General features: G+C 40.4%; 1 long non-coding RNA gene across 1 annotated transcript; it reads left to right on the top strand.

The window, feature by feature from the left end:
- Positions 1-237: 237 nt before the first annotated feature.
- Positions 238-19,719, top strand: LOC148123170 (uncharacterized). Its single transcript, XR_015737326.1, has 4 exons — positions 238-516; positions 5,609-5,677; positions 18,026-18,148; positions 19,476-19,719. It is a non-coding gene; the product is annotated as an uncharacterized LOC148123170 (long non-coding RNA).
- The last annotated feature ends 117 nt before the right edge of the window (positions 19,720-19,836 follow it).

The raw sequence follows: 19,836 nt of genomic DNA, 5'->3' as shown, positions 1-19,836 counted from the left end.
TTTCACTAAAATTTCACGTGTAATTTTTTTCTTAACAAAAGAGAACAGGAATACAGATGACTTCCTTACATACTTAAAAATTCAGAATTTTAGCAATAGTGGGATAGTTTCACATCAGGTCTGATAGGCAGTACATACATGATCCTGGTATAATTGTTTTCCTCTTTCAAGGAAAATATGATTGGTGTCAAGAAAATAAGAAAACTGTTCTGTTAATATTACAAAAACAAGTAGGTAAGTCGAGGCACTTAGCAGTCCTTCACACTTGAACGCTGTGGCTGTGCTTCCTGCTGCTTCTTACTCTAAAAGGAGTTTGTGGGCTACTCCATCTGAGGTGGGAGGGGAGAGAACAGACAGACGAGGAGCTAAATTTCAGTCCCTCAAGTGCTAGACCGTTTTAAGATTACAAACTGGTTTTTCTTACTGTCTGCTTGGTCTTGCTTGTTTACAGTGCGCTCATTTGTCTCCTGTGCCACTTGTAAGCTGCCTTGGGGCTGTCGACTTTTTGTCCCTAAGGTTGGTGCCCACTTTCATTTGGTGCCTGTGTTACCGTGGTGTACAGGAACTTTGGTGATTTGATTTTGAACCTTGCCTGAGGAAAATGAATGGGAGAGAAGAACCAACAAATTCTGAATAAGTGATGCTGATATATTTACAGTGTTTGTAAATGCAATGCAGACTGCACTGAAAGTGCTGATTCTTAAGCCTCAGTCAGCTTTTTGAATTATAGTGGGTTATATCTGTGTTTAATTGGAGAGGAAAAAAAAATCTTCAGAACATATACTGGAAGCGGAAGCTATACTTAAAAAATAGTGCGGTAAAGTTAGGAGGTTTGTACAAATGTGTAGCCCTCCTAATGATCCATGTTTAAAGCTATACATATCTAAGGTTTCTACAAACTTTCTTATGTTGTTAATGGATATGAAAGTGAAATGAAATTCTGGTTTATGAAATTTCAATTTTATTTGTGTTCTCTCTCTGGCTGTTTTGATCTTTCTTTGCAAAAGATTCACAGGGAAGGATGCACTCTGTGAGCTGGCCTTATTCAGATGAGATCTGCTACTCACTCCGTTATGCTGGCCTCCGTTCTTTCAGTTCAGTCAACAAATTGAATCGAGCATTATGTGCCAGGCACTATTCCAGGTTTGGGAGAGGCCTCAGTGAATAGAATAGACAAGTGCTAAGGCAGACATGGTGAGCCGTGCCTGAAGGAAAGAAGGTAAAGGAGTTTTGACAGTTAGGATCAATTATATCTTTACATACAGGGTGGACATAGAAAGCCTCAGTGGGAAGTTGGGCGGTGGTGGCACACGCCTTTAATCCCAGCACTTGGGAGGCAGAGGCAGGCACTGTGAGTTCGAGGCCAGGCTGGTCTACAGAGCAATTTCCAGGACAGGCTCCAAAGCTGCAGAAAAACAAAACAAAACGAAACAAAAAAAACAAACAAGCTTGAGAGGGCCCGTGGGAAGATGATGCAGAAGACCTGACAGAGAGAGGATGGCCAGGGAACAGACTGCCATCAGAAGAGCTCATTCAGATGCCTGAGTGAGGAACTCTTGTGATCCAATGTAGGCAGAGTAAAGGGAGTAAGGGAAAGGTCTCAGGAGATGAGGTCAGGATGAGAGCCCAGAGCTGAAGTAGGAAGCAGGATCACACTGAACATTACAGGTTCTAGAAATACCATGACTTTCATTCTGAGTGAATTGACAGAGGAGCCATGTCAATAGCTCAATAGAGCACTCCAGAAAAACCATTTGATTCCTGCTTTAGTCATAGACTGAAGAAGGAAAAGAGCAAGAATTGAGGGGCTACTGCAATGACCCACGTGGTGAAGCGTGTGGGCCATACCAGAGTGCTCGTGTTGGAGGTGACCAAAGAAGTGAACAATTTCCTCATGTGTAAATGTTAAAGATGACCCAAGTTGATTGAGAATGACACTCTGAGATGGAGAAAAGTTCACACTAGAGGGGAGTGATTTGAGAGGACGTTTTTAAACCTGATATATGAAGGCTGCCTAGATATTTAATTAGAGAAAAAGTAGAGACTTCACCAAATGCGTCTGAGTTTATGGGCAGGAATCTGAAGCATAGATAAAACTTCAGGAGTTACAACTCTATAATTGATAAACAGCATTGGCTGAAGTCAAGTGGGGCTGTTGTAGATGTATGAAAAGCCTGGACTGCCTTTTTCACTCAATGTTCAGAGATGGATTGTGCAGAGTAGAATATGAAGGAGCTGTCAGTCTTACAGAGTCTTAGCAGTATGAGTGACCACCAGCATGTAGCAGATGCTTAATAAATGGATGGGGAGAACACATAAAAGCCAAGGGTTGGAAAGCTGCAGTAGACCCACCAGGTAAGACTTGGCTGAGAATCAGCTTTGGGACCTGACAGTAGCACTTCTTGCTTACTTACGTTCATAAAAATTATTTAATTTTTATTTTATATCCATTGATGTTTTGCCTGTATTCATTCTGTGTGGGAGTGTCAGATTTCCCTGGAACTGGAGCTACAGACAGTTGTGGCTGCTGAGAATTGAACCTGGGTTCTCTCGAAGAGGAGCCTGTGCTTTTACTACTGAGCTGTCTCTCCAGCCTTGACAACAGAACTTAAGAAGTCGTGGGGGAGAAATAATTCTGGCTAGGGTAGGCTCAAGACAGACATGTGAGGGAGAGAGATGGAGAGAAATAAATCATAGACACGCAGGTCTTGCTCAGAAGAAAGGAACACAAGTAGCTGCGCTGTCCTTTTGTTCTGGCAGAGCAGAGATTGCTGGTCCCATAAGGGGAACACGTTCACATAGCTGATCTGATTTGAACAAAGTGCAAAAACAGGCTTATTGATGCTGAATTTTATATATGTTTAAATTCTAAAAAAACATTAGAAAAAAATCAAATACTGGATAATGATGATAACAGATGTTTTTGTTTAATAAAAGTAGAGCACCAAAGTTACAACAAAGAATTTGTGCCTTAAATGAAAACAACAGAAAACTGACTTCATTTTGAACTTAAAAAAACCTTATAATGAAAGGATTAGCAACCTGTGGTCTTACATGACAGTTGAGTGCCAAATATATTTATAGACATCTAGGTTCTTACTTTTTCTTCACTTCTGTTTTCAAAGAAGAGTCATTTCTCTGTGATCCTAATAGTTCTAAGAATAATGATTAAGACTCAAGGAATGTTTACCAGTTTCAAGCTTTCTGGCCCCGCTTTGGTTTCTCATGGGAGCTGTCATTCTTTATAACAACCCCTGGTTGGAGTATATCACAAAGGAAGGCTGGGTAGGATGTGCCAGGCTGCAGGAGAGTCAGGGTACAAACCAGGTGGTTTCTTCTGGAATCCACTCCACTCTGCTGGCTCCTGACAGAGTGCTTCCAACTTTTATTATTCGTATTTTGTACATGTGGGAGAATGCTGCCATGCTTACTGTTGGTAATTGTATGGTAATTTAGAGGCGAAACCTTTCTCTAGTTACAGGTATATATCATACTTACATGACAGTCTAGCATCTAGAGAAAGAGAAAGACATGCTGTATTCACTCAAGGATTTCTGTCACATTAGTTAACCTTCAAAACATGTTTAAAGAAATGCTAATTATGGGCTGGAGAGATGGCTCAGCGGTTAAGAGCGCTGGCTGCTTTTCCAGAGAACCTGAGTTCAATTCCCAGCACCCACATGACAGCTAACAACTGTCTGTTCCAGGGCACCTGACACCTTCACACCAATGCACATAAAATGAATTAAAATTAAAAAAAAGGAAAAAATGCTAATTACACTATGAAAATGGTATTTGAGTAACAGTATCATTCATTAATGCTGCTTTTCTTTCCTATATGTATACTGTATATCTAATATATGTGTTATGGCAGTTTAGCTGTCTAAGTCAGCCTTGCCATTTTTGATGCTGTGCCATCATGTGAGCTGCTGGGGAGAAGTCCAAGATAGGACAAACAGCCCAAGCCTTGCAGCAGATCCCACATACTCCATTGCAAGTCATACTAGACAACTAGACTTGAGCCTACCTAGTAAGTGTCCGGAAGCTGCAGGCTACGGGCAGGGGCGTGCTGCCCTGAGAACAAAGTAGTTGGAGACTGGAGCCTACCCAATAACTCTCATTCTCTCTCTCTCCCTCTCCCTATCTCTCCCTCTTTCCTCCCCCCGTCTGGTTTTTCCTGCCTCCCTCCCTCCTCCTCTCCCCCATCCTTTCCCCTTCCATCTGTTCATTCTCCCTTCTCCCTTCCCCCCTTCCCTGTCTGTGCTCTCCTTGGGAACTTTGCTAGCCATTGGGCAACAGAGGCAAATACCATTTGCTTTTTCCTTTTTCCCCGAGACTTAACGTGTGAAAGAAGTGTGTGCACTTAGTATTTAAACTTCACTGATTTGGCCCAGAGATTGTTTTGAAAATGTCTAACTGTGTTTCTGAAGCATTTACAATCTTTGGACTTGAGGTGCTAGTTAAAATGCAAATTACTAATCCTAATCCAGAAGTACCTATTTATTAGATTCATGGTAGGGCCTTGGGATCTTTAAAAGTTCCCTGGATAATATTACTAGTCACAGTCTTTAGTTATGCTGTGAAGTACTGTGTGTCTGAAGCTGGTAGTGTGTTGGTTTTCTATTTCTTGGAGACAGGAGGGAGAGTGGTAACAGGAAAAAAGGACAAGTGGGGTGGATAGTCGGTACAATGGTAGAAAACATCGTTGTAAACCTGCAGATGTGACAGGTGCTGTTTCATAGCAAGCGCGGCAGCGTCCTGCATCTTCCATAGAACAGCGGTTAAGCCTCAAGTAACGGACAGAAGTACACTGTATAGTTTAGTGTGTAAGGAGTCCAAAAGGCAATGTGGCTGTGTTGTAAATCTCTCTTCAAAATAGTGTCTACTTTTCCTAAAGACTATTGTCCACTTCTTTAAATAGCATATTTTTAAGATGAGTCTTTGAAATGGAGTTTAAATGCTGAGTTCTTTCTGTCCCTAGTTTTTTTTTTTTTTTTTTTTTTTGGTATATGTAAGGTTTTCAGAATCCTTCAACCAGTGTGCATATAGAAGGTACCACAGTGCTGAAAAGCAATGAGACATGGAGTTTCTATCTTATCTTAGGCAACATGAATTAGCTACATTAGTGAGAAATAGTCAAGGTTAACAAAGGTCTTATGTTTTAATTAACATTTTTAAAAGGGTTGAACTAGATCAGTTGGTTAGTGTATTTTTATCTGTAAACCATACAGCTTGGGTCCTTTTTAAAGGTGAATTTGTTAATGATTTAAATAAATGTGTGTTTATAGAAGTCTTTGTTATGATTCCTTTCTCTTGCTTGTTTTAAGGTTGTGGCTAAGTTAGGCTTCTGGTTCTGTGCTGACAGTGCTGCTGATACTCTCTTACTTTAAAATACTCAAAGTGCAAACTTACTTGATTTCATAGCAGGCCGTATGCGTCAAGGGATGGTTGTTCTTAGAGTGTATGTTCTCTGTATTTTGAAGAAGGAAAATCTCATTTTAAAACTGTCATGTCTGTATCACTAGGTGTGTTCTAGCCTTTTACGGTTCTTTAGCACATTTAAATTGTGTTTGTCTCATTTTGTTTTTGTTTTTGTTTTTTTTTAAAGGGTCTGAAAAGCCCTCCAGAGAGCCTCAGTGATCTTGGTGCCTTTGAGAGTCTTCAGGTCCCTGGAAAGGTATTGATCTACATATGTGGTGTGACTTTTTACTTCCTCAAGAGCAGACTGACTGCCTCTGGGTACTAATTGCTTTCCTGAAGCTCTGCTTCCCACAGCAGGTGGATACTGGGATAAACTAGGTGATGTTTTGCTTTCATTATGAGGGGGATGCAGTATGAGTCACTAGTAAACACTGCAGAATTAATAAAGTTAGGGTTTATTATATCAAATTCTTGACTTGAAGGCAAATATATATGTATATTGTACTTTTTGCTATAATTTGACAGTGTAAGGCAAAATAATTTACTAACTGACTTTTTAATGCTAAGCATCCCGAGCCCCAAAGTATATTTAATTATGTTTTTCCTTTGGGCAGAGGATTTTGAATAAATAAGTGAAACCCAACTTATACTAAGTCTGGTATATTTCGGATTCTAATTTTTTAATCTTCATGTGAACATCTCAGTTTACAAGTTTAATGCATGCCACTTGAAAGCTAGCTGGTTTTCTTTCCCTGGAGACTGTCAGGCATTGTTAACCTTGCCATCAGTGTCTGTGGATTGCAGCTCTGCCACAGATAAAGGCTTGCAAATCTTTTTAATTTGAGGATCATTGTATGGGTCTGATTTTTTTTTTAAATAGCTGTTTTTTTTTTTTTTTAAATTGAAACCAGGGTCCCCTGCTTGCTCCGAAAGTAATCTACCACTGAATTAAACCTCCAGCCCCTGAGTATTGTAATTAAAAACACTCTTCCGCTGTGTCTGGCATCTCAATACAAGAAGCTTTTGTTCTCTTACTAGAATTTCTTTTATATTTTTAATTTATTATATGGGACTATGTAAGGGTATTTTCGTACACCTTTATAATGTACTTGAGCGAGCACATTCCTCTCCACACCCCATTATCTGCTCCCTCTGCGCCTTCACCCTCCCTGGTTGTCCCTTTTCTTATCCAGATAGTTTAGCTTCTGCTTTCATGTCATCTGTGTGCACCCAGTTTTATCTATTGTTAGTCTTGGACTGTAAGTGAGAGAGTACGCACGAGCCATCTTTGAGGCTGAGTTGTTTTGCTTAATATGATCATTTTGTCCGGGTTCCTGTAAATTACATCATGACTGAAGAGCATTCTGTTATGTACATAAACCACATTTTCTTCATCCATTCCTTGTTGGAAACATCTGTTAGTTCCATAGCTTAGCTGTAGTGACTAATGTTGCAGTGAACATTGATGTGCAAGTGTGTATGTGCTATGTTGCCAGGAGTCTTTTGGGTAAATGCACAGGACTGACACGGGATTGTATGGTAGGTCAGTTTCTAGTTAATTACAGTCCCACCCCAGCAGTTCGCACCCTTGTCAGCCTCTGTGCTGTTTCCTTAATACAGGATTTTTCTTGTTCAGTTATTTTTCTTGTTCAGTTGGGGTGTGAGAAGCCTCACACCCCAGTGTTGGTTCCCATCTCCTTCAAAGACTTTCACCAATGGAGTAAATTTTGCACTTATTGTTTAACCTTTTTTGGAGTTGAGACACAGCATAGTGTCACAATATGATAAAATGCTAATAAACCTTTTTTATTTACTTATTTATTTATTTATAAAAATTTCCACATCCTCCCCTCCTCCCCATACCCTCCCATTCCCCCCACTCCCTCTCCTCCTCCCCCTCCAGTCCTAAGAGCAGTCAGGGTTTCCTGCCCTGTGGGAAGTTCAAGTTCCTTCCCCCTCCCTCCAGGTCTAGGAAGGTGAGCATCCAAACAGACTAGAATCCCAAAAAGCCAGTACATGCAGATGAAACAAGACCCAGTGCCATTGTCAATGGCTTCTCAGTCAGCCCCCATGTCAGCCACATTCAGAGAATCCGGTTTGATCACATGCTCGTTCAGTCCTAGTCCAGCTGGCCTTGGTGAGCTCTCATTCGATCAGTCCCCTTGTATCAGTGGGTGATCGCACCCCTCACGGTCCTGACTTTGTTTTTCATGTTCTCCCTCCTTCTGCTCCTCATTTGGACCTTGGGGGGCTCAGTCCAGTGCTCCAATGTGGATCTCCGTCTCTATCTCCATCCATCGTCGGATGAAGGTTCCCTCTGATCTTGCCTTCCTTGCTCACGTTCTCCCTCCTTCTGCTTCTCATTTGAACCTAGGGAGTTAAGTCCAGTGTTCCAATGTGTGTCTCTATCTCCATCCATCGCCAGATGAAGGTTCTTGCTGCAGGCAGGCTATTAAAACAAAGGAACTCCCTCCTGCCCGGTTGCACTCACCGCCCTGTCCCGGCGCCCACCCAGGCTGGGCTGGGGGATTTTAGGCCCCGAAAAAGGGAGCGGGGAAGGAAAGGGGTTCTTGGCTCACTAATAAACCTTTTGCATGAAGTAATTCGGACAGTGACTTAGGCATCATATATATGTGTATATAAAATTATAAAATATGTTATGAATGGATGTGGTACAGTTAGGAAGTGAGGATTAACCGTACATTCTAACTGATAACAGTTGTCTTTATTTGATGAAGAAAAAAAGATGATTATACATTGTGGACATACATTGAATTTGATTGTATTACATGCTTCATAATCAATATCATATTGATGAGTGAATCTCATTAAATATACATGAATTTCTTATTAGGAATGGTCTGTTGTCTTTAAACCTCAAGACCTGATGTTTCTTGCAACAGTGGTGGTGGCAGAGGATTTATGCATAGTTTTCCAATGGACCTTTTACTGTATTTCTTTGAGATATCCGGCTCTGGGTAGAGTATACTGTCTGGGGTCACAGGATCAGCAAGTGAAAATGGTTCAGGTAAATGTCATATCTAAGCACTGGTCTTTTTGGCACATACTGAGGAGTTACTGGATGGTAAAGTAGCTAATAGGAAGTGCTATCTCTGATGTAAGCTGCAGCTGGTCTTATAGTAAGACAGCTTCCCAAGCGCCTCATGCCTGTTCATTATCTGCTTGCTGACAACATTCCAAGGAGACTGCAGTGCTGCTACGCTCTCTCTGCGTGGCTCTGACACCTAAGAGCCATGCAGTTGAGAATGGTGGTACTCTGGTATCACTGAGTTTGATGTGAATCTGCTGCTGAGCCTGATCACTAAGAGAGCTCGAGTTCTGTGATTGCGCACTCACTGTGGCTTACTTTAACTCCAGTGCAGAGTGAATATATACATCCTGCATTCTGAAGGTTGATGCTTTCTTCTTCTAGTCTCCCTGCGAATTTTCAGTAACAATTTTGAGCACTGACTGTGTGCTAGACACACTCTAGGAAATGGCATACAGCAGTGGGAAGGCAGGTTCCTCGGCGAAGCTTCTCTTTCCTCTGTTGCATTCACATCAGGGAAGGCCCATAGGAAGTGAGGCGATTGTAAATTATGACAAAAACCTTGGAAGAGGTTAGGTGGTGAGTACCCAGTGCGTCTGGGTACTCTACTTGAAGTCTGTTCCTCTCATGTTGTTTTACAGAGGTGATAAATGTTCCAGAGATGATTTTGAAATTTGGATTATGGATTTAGTAATCTGTTGTATGGAAAATACAGTATATTACTGGAATTAAACTTTGAGAATGCAGGATATAGATATTCATTCTGCATCAGAGTTAGAGTAAGCTGCACTGAGTGAGCATTCACAGAACTCCAGTTATCAGCTACTCAATGGTGGGTTAAGATGGATATATTGATACTTACTTATGCTACTTATACAATTTAAATGCAGTGAAGAACCACCTAAATACTTCCATTTAATGGCCTCCTCACACTCATCAGTATATAGGTAGAACATTGAAAATAATCCCTCTGTTCATGAATGAGCTCATTTCTTTTTGTTTTTTAACACTGTAGCATTCCAAGCCTCAAAGTATATTTAATGATGTTTTTTCTTTGGACAGAGAATTTGAATAAGCAAGTGAAAATCAATTTATACTAAGTCTGATCTATTGTAGATTTTAATTCCATAATATTCATGTGAACAGTTCAGTTTGCAAATTTAATGCAGGAAATGTTTTCTTCTTCTTTTTCTTTATTATACTATCTTTTAGTTTGGAAGAAGGAACTCTCAACCCAGGAAAGAAATAGATTAGCTTAAGTTGTGGCATACTGGAGGGCTCTAGAATAAAGAACAATGTGTACAGGAGTGGATTATTAGGATGGAACATACTGTCGTTGGTTAGGTTAAAATGATTACTATTTACAGATTTCATGCTGGTTCAGTTCCCTAGGAAAAGGAGGGCAGTGAGGGGGAACTGAAGAACAGTGTGTATGTCTGATGAGCCAGAGGGCCTTCTTTTTGTTTTTGTTTATTAATTGTATTTTGAGACATGTTAAGTACTGGGTGGTTGGCTGGGAGTCATCTTCATGGTGGAGGAGTGCAGGGTCCTCTGGAATGGTTCAGAAAAGCGATGGTGTTGGTGCGACTGTGTTGAACGGGTGACAGACATGACGTGGAGAAATGCAGAAGTGCTGACTTTGAGGGACATTTAAAATGCAGAGTCCGCGACTGAAGATTGTCCTGGACGTGGGAGCTGAAAGAATCTGGAAAGCACTGAGGCTGGGGGTGCTCTGATGGCTTTCCTTGGCACAGATCTTATTATTTTGGAAGGGTCTAGAAAGACATTAGAACTAAAGAAAAACAAGAAAGGTACATTGGATTTTCTCTGATTCTCTGTCTTGTGTCTTCTCTCCAGCATTAGTATCTCAGCAGTGGCAGACAGTTTAATATTCATTGAAGCTGAGAATCATTTTTAAAGATAGCTTAAAAATGTTAATGTGTCTGTCAGGCGGTGGCGGCAAATGCTTTTAATTCCAACATTTGGGAGACAGAGGCAGGTCTGTGAGTTCAAGGCCAGCCAGGTCTACAGAGTGAGTTCTAGGACAGTCAGAGCTGTTACACAGAGAAACCCTGCTTTCAAAAACCAAAAAAGATAGGAAGAAAGGAAAAAAAAAGGAATATTTTATGTTTCCAATGTCATTATCTTCAGTGTTTTTCATCAGTAAATCTAGAATATAATAAAATCAAAGACTTAGGTTGTCTTTTCTTTTCTTTTTTGGAGTTTCAAAACAGGGTTTCTCCGTAGTCCTGGCTGTCCTGGAACTTGCTCTGTTGATCAGGCTGGTCTTGAATTGGAGATTCACCAGCCTCTACCTCCTGAGCGCTGGGATTAAAAGTGTGCGCTACCACTGACCACGACTCAACATTAGGTTGACATTTTAACTGTACAAGATATAAGTACAAATGTTTGGCAAAGGGTCAAATATAAAATTGTATGATTGTATGATGTCTCATTTTTGTGATTTTCTTTAGACTATCAAATGAAATACATTTGTATCGTTAAAATCATTTTTATTCATAGCTTACTTTTTGTATAAAATGATTAAAATTCTTTTGTTACCTAATTTTATTGTAAGTCTGGATAAAATAGTCTTATATTAGCAGCCTGGTACAAATGTTCATAAATTATTTAGGTGAGCCCTCCTTTTAAATTGTAATGTAATCAGCACTCCACAAGATGGCGCCGAGAACCCGGAGAAAACGGTTTAAGAGCCTGCTTTATTTAAAACACAGAGACAAACTGAGGAAGCCACTGCATTTGATAGATTATTTCTGTTGTTCTAGTGGGAATATAAGAAATTGTGCCATTTCCCTCTGTAATCAGACGTCTTGCAGTTCATTATAATCTTACGTGGTACATGGTTTTAGGGTATCTGAGATCTGAAAATAGGTTTTGAATTGTTTCATTTGGAAGTAGATCACACCTCTCTCTATCTGTTCAGTGATTTATGACTTTAATAATACTGATCGAATATTGAAAATCGTATTTTTTCTTCCTATTCTCTGTGTATAGATTTTGGTAACTAAATTTATTTATTTTTTGCTTTCAGTTAGAGGTTTAACACGATGTTAGCTTCATTAGACTGTAGCTTCTGACTGCAGCACTTATAAAAGAATGCCATTGTTGTGTTGCCGTCCTGGCTGGTGAGAGAATGCTGACAGATTAAAGAAAGCAAAGCACGACAGGGAAACACACGGCAAATGTCTCCTTCCCACTGTCCTTCCAAAATACACGCAGTCTCTTTCCCTCTCCCTGTCTCTCTTTCTATCTCTAGTCTCTCTGCCATCTAGGTAGATAATCAAACATAATGTAAACTGTGGTGTAATAAAATACTGAGGTTCCAGTATTTATTCTACTAATTTTTTGCAATTTTGATCCTGACCTATGAACTGAAGAGTTTTATGTCAATTTCCATGACATAAATTATGTAATTTGTTAGAATAAAAGCCTCAAACTGACTGCTAGGTTTTTAGCCCTTGTGTGTTTACTTTAGCTGCGAGGGGGTGTTATGTAAGTACATCTACTTACTTTTGGATTCACCTTGGCTCAATTAGTGTGGAGTTTTGGATAATTTAAAAGTAGTTGCTGAATGCAAAATTTATAGGTTTTTTTTAAAACACAGATTCATTTTCTTAAGAGATGAATCCTTAGTATGAAATTGCTTTGTAAAGTGATCGTTTTGTTCCTTAGAAACTGTAAACATCCTGGAAATGTTTTCATAACATCTTTCGAGGGTTTAAATTGTTTATGTATTTGAATCCCCATAAAATCTTTTGTTTTTATGTTGAGTGAGATAAGAAGTAGCCTGGCTAAAGCAGAGGTATTGACTGAAATACCTGTTACGCTCATTTTTCATAAACTTATATTCATATGCGCATTTCGTGTGTTTGCTCACGCAGCTTTATCTCCCTCAGATAATAGAGTGGAAGAGCAGCTTGGGTGGCAATGTATTCAAGCTGTGTGAGGCTGCTGGGGATGCAGCTCTAAAACATCAAGTAACTGTTTCCTGACAGTCTGCTAAAATAATCCTGCCTGCCGTATTTGGTTAATAAAATATGGAACATTTATGCTTATTGTGGATACAGTGTGGAACACAATGACATATGTTATTTATTTTAACTAGAGGAAAACAGAATTCTAATGCATGTACATGTATGTTTTGCTTCCTGGTGAGTGCTTTTTTTTTTTTTTTTAAATCAAGGCTCTTTATTGCTTGGTCATGCTGCATAATTTCAGAATTGCATTTTGTTTTGTTCCTTGGTTTAAACTTGCATTTCTCTCTGTTCTTCTGTCCTCTGAGAATGCCTCTTTCTTCTGCCAGGTTGAGAGCACTTATGCCTTGGTGTCTTTGTCTCTTTCCTTCCCTCCAGTCTGCCTTGCCTTGCTGTTTCACTGTTGAGGGTGATGCTGAATTTCACTAACCTCGGATGCTGTCATCTGTGTAGCTCCACCGCCTGAGCAAGGGAAAGCAGTGGAGCTTGTGAGGCAGGCTAGCAAGCTCCTGACGGCAGTGTCGGGCGATTTGATTTGTTCTTCTGCCTTCTCTCCCTGCGTTTCCTCTGTCTGCAGTTAAATCCATGACTTTAATTGTTTCCTTGCAGCTTTAATTCTGAGGTACACTGATGTACATTTTCTCTATTTTCAGTGATTAGCAGTTAAGTGTTGTTGCATTTCATAGCCTTGTTGACAGATTAGTTTTGGATTTTCATATTTTAGACAGCATTTACACTACATTAATTTTAATACTCATTTAATCATATACTATAAACTGGAACACTTACTATAAAATAAATCCTTTAAACACTTCATTAATAATATAACAGCTGATAAGACTGAACTATTTAATTCTAAACTTAGTTTAACTATCTCATTATTGTAACCCTTTTTCTTTTTTCTTTTCTTTTTTTTTTTTTTTGAGGCTCGAGTAACTGTTTTATTCGAAAAGGACACGGTGGCCCAGGACATTAGCCACAGAGATCTGGGGCTCTAACCCTCAGCCAGGATTCTCCTGCAACCCCCACATTGGAAATCATTGCCGAGAATCCTGAAATCAAATGCAGGAGCCACAGCCCTGCGGCTGTCCTTCCCTCCTCCCTGGGGCTCTGCGTGGGTCCCTTGGTGTGGCTACAGAGGAAAGGCTCCCTTTGGTTCCATCGTAACCCTTTTTCTTAACATATTTTGAAGAATTTTATTTGGTTCTATTTTTTCCCCAAGTTTGCCTTAAATTTTTTTGTAGGAACTATTTTGTTCATTTGTTAATTTACCTTGTCAGATTCTGTTCTAGATAAAGAATTGCATATTTTTACATATCTTCAAGGCTAGAAAGTGAGTTTTTAATTCTAGCAAAATTATGCATCAGTTACATTAAAATATGAAGTATAGCTTCTTCTGTTTATTGTTCTCATTTGTATACATAAAATACTCTCAAGTCGTCTAATATTTTTGTTCTTTCTTACTAATAGAAGCATTATGTTGCCTACCAAAACCGTTTTTGTTTCCTATTCCTTTTGAATACAGCTGACTGATCTGTAATTACCGAGTGCTGTGAATCCTGGCCCTGCAGAGCACGGTGACGGAGAGTAGGGAGCGGCTGCAGTCTGAAGTGTGGGGTCTGTCTAAACAGGCAGCCTGATGCTGTGGCAGCTTAGGGGTGGCTGGGGAAACAGAGCCTGACAGACTGCATGTAACATGGGGGCCGGCTTGTTGGGGTATCTGTCCCGCCCGGCACCCCAACAAGTCGGCAAACCCCAAAGAAAACCAATCACACAGAGATCTCTATAAGTTATAAAGCTGATTGGCCCATTAGGTCAGGCTTCTTGTTAACTCTTATAACTTATGTTACCCCATTATTCTTATCTACGTTAGCCACATGGGCTCAGTACCTTTCTCAGTGTGACAGCTTACATGTTGCCTCTTCGGTGGTCTGCGCAGGAGTGGCAGAGGAACCTCCCTGCTTCCCAGAATTCTCCTGTTCTCATTGCATCACCTCTACTTCCTGTCTGGTTTTCCCGCCTATACTGCCTGCCTGGCCAATCAGCGTTTTATTAAAATATGATTGACAGGATACAGACAATTCTCTCACATTATTTCCCTCTTTTTTTTTTTTTTAAACAAAGGAAAATACCCATAGTCCATTTGTTGGGAATGTGGGCGTAGTATTTCTGGCTACTTCCTGCTGGTTGGGGGCGCTGATAATCAAATGGGGACCTAAAGAAAATTTAGAGTTATAATCAAGTCCTGACTGGAGTATCCTGTGAGTATTGATCATCTCAGGCAGCAGTCTTGAATCTGTTCTGGATGTGGAACTATGTCATCTGGGCCCTCTATTCCTCTCGGAGATTTTTCAGGTGGCCTCCCTTGGTCAAAGGTGATTTTTCTTAACTCTGAATAAATCCAGAGCCTCTCATTTTCTGTGGAAACAAAAGCAAAATCTCTTCTCCAAAGTAACATACCTTTTGACTTCAAATTTGAAGCCAAGGTATTTTCAAAATGCCTATCTTGGGTTAGTTCAGCAGCATTTATAAACAAAAGTCTTATAGCAACTGTTGCTCCTTCCTCAGCATTCAAACAATTCAAAGAGAGCATAATAACACACAGTATCAAGATTCTCTGTGTGTTTTCCATCTTTTGCGGCGTTATTTCAACCTCTATTTCTTTTATTTTTACTTTTAACTTTTGGCTTTTTGAGACGGGTTCTCTGTATATATCTTTGTCCTGGAATAACTCTGTAGACCAGGCTGTCCTTGAACTCACAGAGATCCCTCCGCCTCTGCCTCCCAGGCATTGGGATTAAAGGTGTGTACCACCACACTTTGAGGTCACAGAGGTCAATCTGCCTCTGCCCCTTGAAGTCACAGAGGTCAATATGCCTCTGCCTCTCAAGCATTGGGATTAAAGGTGTGTACCACCACACCCTATTTCTCCCTTTCTTTCTTTTTTATTTTTAATAACTTTAACCTTTAGCCTGCATATATTTTTAACACAGTGTAAACCAGTTAGAGGTTTTCTTTCTCTTTGAATCTCTCTTTACTGTATATCTCTCTTTTTCTGACTACATAAGCCTTTAATTTACTAAGCAATATGGAGAGCTGTGGCTTTGACGACTAGTTCCAGCTCATTTTTTAACTTTTCAGCCTCATGGCTGAGATACCAGCCAGAGCTGTGTTCACTGCCACAACTCTATGGCGTTTCAAGGTCCTTGCTAGCAAGCAAGCTGCAGCATTCTGCTCACAGACCACACTCAGTCGGACTGCCTGCCTGAAAGAGTCAGAGTTTGCCCTGGCAGGACAGTCCAGAAAGCCGGCATTTTAAAACAGTGCACCTTTTTTTCCTGCTACGATTGAAAACCGAAAAGCATGCATTCAGATTTTCCTAAACACAGTTTAAGTGTTTAGTGGCAGGACCTCTTAAAAGAGCTGCAAAGTTTTGCAGCTAAAGCTGAATCAGGAAGCCTCTCTTATATGAGAGCCTTGCTTGCCTCTAGCAAGCAGAGCAGACCCGAGAAATTGCTGCTACCAAGAAAACATGCTGTACTCTATTCTTTCCCAAACTTTCTCAAGCTTTCTGTGGATTCAGTTATCCACGTTGGGCGCCATCTGTAACATGAGGGCCGGCTTGTTGGGGTATCTATCCCGCCCAGCACCCCAACAAGTCGGCAAACCCCAAAGAAAACCAATCACACAGAGATCTCTATAAGTTATAAAGCTGATTGGCCCATTAGGTCAGGCTTCTTGTTAACTCTTATAACTTGTGTTTACCCCATTATTCTTATCTACGTTAGCCACATGGGCTCAGTACCTTTCTCAGTGTGACAGCTTACATGTTGCCTCTTCGGTGGTCTGCGCAGGAGTGGCAGAGGAACCTCTCTGCTTCCCAGAATTCTCCTGTTCTCATTGCATCACCTCTACTTCCTGTCTGGTTTTCCCGCCTATACTGCCTGCCTGGCCAATCAGCGTTTTATTAAAATATGATTGACAGGATACAGACAATTCTCTCACATCAACTGCACATGCAGCAGCTGCCTCAACAGTTTGAGTGAGCTCAGGTGTGTTTTTCCCAGGGCGCTCACTAGCTGGGCTGCAAGGAGGGCTATTGTACTGGACTAGGGTGGTGTATCAGGGTATTGGGTTTGGGTGGAGTCCTCCATTGTATGTTCCGTATCTTTTCCTGCCCTTCATTTAGGACTGTCATATTAAAGTATGAGGTGCTTCATGTTAGTTCTTCGTGTTCTCTGATGTTGACTGAGTAGATCTCTAGGAAGGAATAGCAGCTGACCTTTGTGTTTATACAGATTGTACTATTCTTATAAATTCATCAAATTTTGAAATTACATTTCTGAGATATTTTTAAATGAAATCACATTTTCCCTTTGGTAATTTTAATAACTTTAAAACAGATGAAAAATTAAAATCATAGGTGTGAAGAGGCTAAATCAAATTTCCAAGGTTGTAGAGATGCAGTGCAAGCTGGAGAGTCCTTGGCCTCAGGTCAGTCTACCTGGTGCTGATGCTGGAGAGCATCAGCATGGTGTTAGTGCTGGTGCCAGTTAAACCCATAAGATGCTACCCTTGAGCACTGCATGCATTTGGATTTCTGGCTGAGCTACAAATGGTAGTTTCTAATATTTCTGATTTTGTAATGTTCAATATTTCTTTTTGAATAGTACCAACTGTATTTATTTGTGGTGCTTTGACAACGTCACCTTGAGGCTGGTATTTTAGATGCCAGTGTCCCTTTTTTAAAAAATTATTTTAATTTTACATACTAGACCCAGTTCCTCTTCCCTCCCCTTCTTCCCCCTCCCCTATTCTATCCCTCATCCATTCCTCAGAGGAGATAAGGCCTCCCTTGGGGAGTCAACAAAGTCTGATATATCAGTTGAAGTGGGACCAAGCCCCTTCCCCCTGTGTGTATCCTTTTAAGGGAGGGAGGTTTGTCAGAGGATTCTGAGTTCCCTTTCCTCGTTTCGTCTCTCTCATTATATTTGCATCGAATGAATGGAAATGGCCTGTCCTCCATAGGTGATGTGAGCAGCACCACACTGTTGAGGTCCTAAGTGCATTATAGTTCCTATCCTCTACCACCACACAAGTGCGGCTGCCCTCCCTGTCTGCCTCCTAGCAGACTGGATGCTTGCTGCGGGCCTTGCAAAGCGCTGACTGAGTCCCAGAGGTCACTGAGATGGTGTTTTGTTATGTGTGCTCAGACAGATCTTAGAGTACTATTGACGGTAAAACGTGAGTCTGAGGTGTATGCCCGTGACAGGTTCAGGGAGTTACTTGCGTTTCTTTTCTTAAACATTTAAGCTCTTCTAGCCTTTCTGGTATTCAAACACTGCAGAATACAATCTGAATTCTTTTTTTCCTCCCTTCAATAGAAAAGCAGTGTTTTAGTGTTTGGCTATTTCCAACTTCTCTGGTTTCTAATTAGCTTGTGTCCTTGGTCAGAGTGACTCTCAGAAGGTGCATGACTGAAGACACAGGTCATTTGTTTCTGTGTAGTTGGATTTTAACAGTTACACATATTATAATTATACCTTTTTTTTTTTTGAAGGAGGAATTCAGGGAGCTTCGAGAACAGCCGAGTGACCCTCAAGTTGAACAAGAGCTAATTAATAGTATCGAGCAAGTCTATTTTTCTGCTGACCCATTTGATATTGTTAAATATGAGCTGGAGGTAAAAAAAATTTTGATTAAAACACATCTAAAACTTATTTTCTCAGTACATATGAATGAATTTGTGAGATCTGAAGTTTGGAGGGAACTTATACTTTTTAATAACACCCATAGGTCTGTGATTATCACAGTATGAACTTTTAATGAACTGTCAGCCAGTGTTTTGCAGCTCGAGAGTGCTGGCTAGGGAAGCTCGTCTGTGCATTGGGTTTTAATTGCTACTGTGCAGCTTGTTGCTTCACTGCTTCTCATCATATTTCCATATTACCTAAACATGTTCAGAAAATACTAACGAAAATAAAATTTAAAATTTAATTGTTTAAAACTTATATCCTTAGAGAAGCTATGTAGGACTTTTTGTTTGTACACGGGGCCTGATTTGTGTACCTGGCTTCAACTCCTAGGTTTAAGTGACCCTCTGACTTCAGCCTCCTGGGTATGCAACTCTAGCTTGCCTAGAACACCAACTCTTTTGATCAGGAATGTGTATTGTGCTAAAAAATCTTCTGTACAAACTGTCTGAATGCTGGCAGTATAAACTTAAGGGGACTCCATAAGAAAAGTCAGAAGAGCAAAATGCATTTAAACGTGGAATCCGTTTCCCAGTATACACAATTTGCTGCCTCAGAGTGCTTCCATCTTCCTGGATGGTCATGGTGGTGCACTCAGGAGGCAGAGACAGCAAGATGAGCTTAAGTGTAGCTCAGGTTACATAGTGAGATTTGTCTCAAAATAAATGTTCATCATCCTAAAACAGCAGCTACCCAAGACCTCAGGCTCAGCGGGTAGGAGACTTGCTATGCAAGCATGTGGACCTGACTTCAGATCTCAAGCAGCTCATGTGCCTTTAACGTCAGCATTAGTGAGGACAAGTAAATCTGGGGAGCTCTCTGATCAGCTGTCTTAACTGCAATAGCTAGCTTGTAGTTCAATAAGAGACCCTGAAGCAAGAGAGAGAGCTGTGGAAGAAGACACCTGGCATCTTCTGTGGCCTCTGCATGCATCCTCACACTCACTTGAATCTTTACTCCTCTCCTCCCTCCACAATTTAAAACACCAATGAAACAACCATCACAATAAAGATAAAGTATAGTTTCTTTTTTCCTAAAAGTTTTTTGTATTCATTTTTTGTTTTTTGTAAGGTAAAAAATGTCATGTGAAAGTTTGCCTTTCAGTTTGACCTTCATTTGTCATTTTGTTGTTGTAAATTTCACTGAGTTTTCTGTTTTTAAACAGAAAATTCTTTGTTTTTAAAAGTTATGATGTCTGTGTAATTTCTTCTACCAAGCAGTTTATAATAACATATGTCATGGTTTATTTTTCTCCAGGATTAAGGAGTCAACACTAGAAATGTTCCTGTCTAGAATCTTGGCATCTTGGACCAATTCAGCCATACATATCCTTGGATCAAGGATATCTTTTCCCCAAGCCTAAAAGACTCTCTGAATGGGGGTTCCAGCATAGCTAGGAGACTTTTGGAATACGTCTATACACACTGGGAACATCCATTGGATGCTCTGAGACACCAAACCAAAATCATATTCAGAAATCTTCTGCAAATGCACTGGCTCACTACAGAAGGGGCAGATTTAGTGACCGACTCTTTCTTCCTGGAATTGACTAAGAGTCTTCTCCAGTTAGAATGGCATATTAAAGGGAAGTATGCATGTCTTGGCTGTTCGGTTGAGA

Source organism: Myodes glareolus, chromosome 2, assembly GCF_982192425.1.
Source record: "Myodes glareolus chromosome 2, mMyoGla1.1, whole genome shotgun sequence".
Classification (NCBI taxonomy): domain Eukaryota; kingdom Metazoa; phylum Chordata; class Mammalia; order Rodentia; family Cricetidae; genus Myodes; species Myodes glareolus.
The sequence above is the reverse complement of the archived record's forward strand: the minus strand, read 5'-3'. Positions and strand labels throughout refer to the sequence as shown.